Raw genomic sequence first — 4,104 nt, forward strand, 5'->3', positions numbered from 1 at the left:
AAGCAAGAGCCTCCAGGGGCTGGGGAAGAGGTGGGTGTGGGTGGGGGGGGGGGTAATGGAGAGGGTATGGAGACCAGAAGGAGAGACAAGTCTCTCAGAAAGCAATTAAGCATCTCTTGGTGGCCTCAGGGACAACCTCAACTTTTTGTCCTTCTGCCCAGGGAGGCTGAGGCGGGGGAGGAGGATGGGGGAGGAGGGAACTGTGGGGGAGGAGGGCATCCGTAGCTGCATTGAGGCGCTCACAGCAGAAAGGCAGCCCCATCCGACACCAGCAGCAGCAAGGGGGGGCCCGGGAACGGACATAGTGGGGCCCAAGATACAAGGAAGCCCACTGGCCACTGCTGAGGGCAGCTCCGGGCCCCAGCCCAGCAGAGCAGAGAGGCCAGAGTGGACGGCAGTACAGCCTAGGACATGTCCAGCCTAGGCCAGGCCAGGCTCCATCGGAGCTCACAGAAGCCGCGGCCCGGCTGCCCCTGGGTCAGGTGCCCGGAGGTCATAAAATGACATGGCATCCGAGCCGCTAAGGGCTCCAGGATGACTCTGCCTCAGCAATTTCCAGGGCAAATTTGCTTTTTTGTTCGAGTCTGGAAATAACAGCGCAGACTCCCCAGGGGGCCCAGGAATCCAGCCACTGGCTCCTGACTTCTCTCCCGGAGCAAGACGCAGCCAGATGCACAGGGCAGCGCTGAGGTCAAATGACAATGCCTGACCGCCTGCCCCCTCAGCAGTCGCCAACCTTTTGGACCTCACAGACCACCAGGGGTCCAGATGCCGCGACCCCACTCACAGAGGTCAGCGAGGGTCACTGGGCCTCTCCATACCTCTCGCTGGTCGTGCGAGTAGCCTGAATCCTCCCTGGGCAGCTAAGGGGCGTCTCTATTGCTATGGAGGCTGCTCTCAGCACTAACCAGATGAGTGAGGAGCCAGGAGGGGTGCAGCTCGTGCAAGATGCATTTAGGTATTTCCGCTGCGAATCCTTGCCCAACTGCCCCAGGCCCTTCACGGTGGCTCACTCCCCTCCCAGACCAAGTGCCTTCCAGCAGCTTAAACCCTCCCTCCTCTGAGCAGGGTCTGCTTCCTCTTGTCACTTATCAATGACTTTGCTCATTAGTTCCTTGCAAGTGTTCGCTCTCCACATGCAGCTGAGTCCTTTCCACGCCTCGTTTGCAAACGGGTCTGGCCCGATCCCTTCTTGGAAGCCCCATTTCTCCTGGGTCTGACAGGTACGGTGACCCAGTGCCCGCGGTGCTGGGCGCCCACAGGAAATGCCAGAGACCAAGGTCTCCCCAGGACTGGCAGCTCATATGGCCCCCGGGCAGAGCTAACCTGAGCCTGCTGCCCTTTCCTTCCTGCGTGTGACTCAGCAAGAAGCTGGCGGAGAGAGGCACAGATCTAGACCTGGATCTCGCAGAGGGGGTAGCGGGCAAGGTCACGGCTCTCGTCTGTGTACAGACAGAAACAGGTTAGTCATGGGGCTGGGCACAAATGCTCAGCCTCACCCAGAATAAGAGAAGTCAGATGAAAAGTATACCCAGCCCTAGCTGGTTTGGCTCAGTGGATAGGGCATCGGCCTGCCTGGACTGAAGGGTTCCGGATTCGATTCTGGTCAAGGGCACGTTCCCGGGTTGTGGGCTTGATCCCCAGTAGGGGTGTGCAGGAGGCAGCCGATCAATGGTTCTCTCTCATCATTGATGTTTCTATCTCTCCCTCTCCCTTCCTCTCTGAAATCAATAAAAATATTTTTTAAAAGAAAAATAAAAAAGTCCACTCAGATGCATTTTCCACCGAGCTGATTGGCAAGAATCAAAGGTTTGACAACTGCTTACGCTGGCAAGGGTGGGGCAGGGAAGGCCCTGTCGTGCTTTGCAAGCAAGATCGCCAACCCGCACGGCCTCCGCGAGGGCCATTTGGCAATATCTGCTAAATGCACAAATTCTTCGGCCCAGCAGCTCCACTTCTAGGAAGTCCCGGCCAGCTGTGCGGGCACATTTGTGAAATGACCTGGGTGGCCTGGCTTCTGAGATTGGCGAGGCCGTGCGGGCGCCCGCCATCGGGGACTGACGCCACGTTTACGGGACGGCCAGTGGCAGGAACAGGGAATCAGGACCAGAGAGGGATGGCCGTGGAAACAGCCCCGAGACACGCTGCGAAGTGGAAAAACAAGAGAACATGCAAAGCAGCAGCGGAGCAGCTGTGCGGCCGGCTGGTTCCAGTTCTCCCCGAATGAGTGGGCCAGCAGCTCCCCTCTGCGGGAGGGGAAAAGGAAAACCGCCCGTGTGCTCGCCTGGCGGTGGGGGCTGAAGGCGCTCCCTGGAGACCCGAGCCCTGGTCTCATCGGTCACTCAGGAGCAAGCCTTCTCATTAGGCACCTTTTTGCCTTGTCACCTTCTGCAAAGCGCTTGTTTGTGTCGCCGCATCCGATCCTCAGGACAGACCCCCTTTTTCAGATAAGGAAATGGAGGCCCAGAAGGTGGGGTCATTGCTCAGAGGTCATACAGCTGAGCCAGGATTTACATCCCAGTTTTCTGGCTCCTCCTCACATCCTTTGGCTGCCTCACCCTGTGGCTGGAGAGTCCTGGGGGCTGGGGTCACGGAGGTCCTCATTTCCACCGACAGCACGATCCAGGCCATGGGGCACATGGGTTCAGGCACCGGCTGGGGTGTCGGAGAACGGCATCAAGTTCTGGGTCAGCTACATCCTACCTGGGTGACTTGGGGGAAGTTGCTTATTGGGCTGACTCAGTCACTTTGCCTATAAAGCAAGAGTAATAATAGCCCAGCCGGCGTGGCTCAGTGGTTGAGTTTTCCACCGACAGCACGATCCAGGCCATGGGGCACATGGGTTCAGGCACCGGCTGGGGTGTCGGAGAACGGCATCAAGTTCTGGGTCAGCTACATCCTACCTGGGTGACTTGGGGGAAGTTGCTTATTGGGCTGACTCAGTCACTTTGCCTATAAAGCAAGAGTAATAATAGCCCAGCCGGCGTGGCTCAGTGGTTGAGTGTCGACCTATAAACCAGGAGGTCATGGTTCGATTCCCGGTCAGGGCACATGCCGGTTGCGGGTTCCATCCTCAAGTGTGGGATGTGCAGGAGGTAGCCAATCAATCGTTTTCTCTCATTGATGTTTCTATCTATCCCTCTCTCTTCCTCTCTACAATCAATAAAAATATTAAAAACGCGTCTCAGGGGTCGTGCTCAGATCCCAAAGAAGAGTGGCTTGCGTTCATTCTGACGTTCCTTTCTCCTTCCCTCTCAGTCCTGCGGCTTCTCCTTCCCGCTCTGCACTGACTCTCAGCAGCCGGCAGCGAGGAGATGCAGGCCAGCCCGAGGCAGAGGAAGGAGACATACGGTGTGTGCTTCTCCCAGCAGGAGCCCGCTCGGCCCCTCCCTGCCCTCTGCTACTCCTACTCGGCTAAAAGCCCCAGACTGGTTTTCCTTGGAAATGACAACCAACCAGACACAGACAACAGAGGGGAAAGGTAAATAATTGACCATTTTGACCATTTTTCCTCTTTCCTATTAAATAGGTTTGAATACTAAGCAGGAGGGGGCGTGTAAGAGGCAGCCATCAATGATTCTCTCCCATTGTTGCTGTTTCTATCTCTCTCCCTCTTCCTTCCTCTCTGAAATCAATAAAAATATATTTATCTCATGTCCCAACCCTTTTTTTAAAAAAAGTAATAATTCTACCCACAGCAGAGGGCTGTTGTGGGGATTCAGGGAGCTGAGCAGCAAGGATGGGTGGCCTAGAAGAGCAGCCACGCCCGGCTTCCTCAGTCCCACTTGCCTCCCCCCCACCAAGGCGGCCCGCGTCTCAGGGGTCGTGCTCAGATCCCAAAGAAGAGTGGCTTGCGTTCATTCTGACGTTCCTTTCTCCTTCCCTCTCAGTCCTGCGGCTTCTCCTTCCCGCTCTGCACTGACTCTCAGCAGCCGGCAGCGAGGAGATGCAGGCCAGCCCGAGGCAGAGGAAGGAGACATACGGTGTGTGCTTCTCCCAGCAGGAGCCCGCTCGGCCCCTCCCTGCCCTCTGCTACTCCTACTCGGCTAAAAGCCCCAGACTGGTTTTCCTTGGAAATGACAACCAACCAGACACAGACAACAG

This window comes from Myotis davidii, unplaced genomic scaffold (assembly GCF_000327345.1).
Source record: "Myotis davidii unplaced genomic scaffold, ASM32734v1 scaffold172, whole genome shotgun sequence".
In the NCBI taxonomy this organism is placed as follows: domain Eukaryota; kingdom Metazoa; phylum Chordata; class Mammalia; order Chiroptera; family Vespertilionidae; genus Myotis; species Myotis davidii.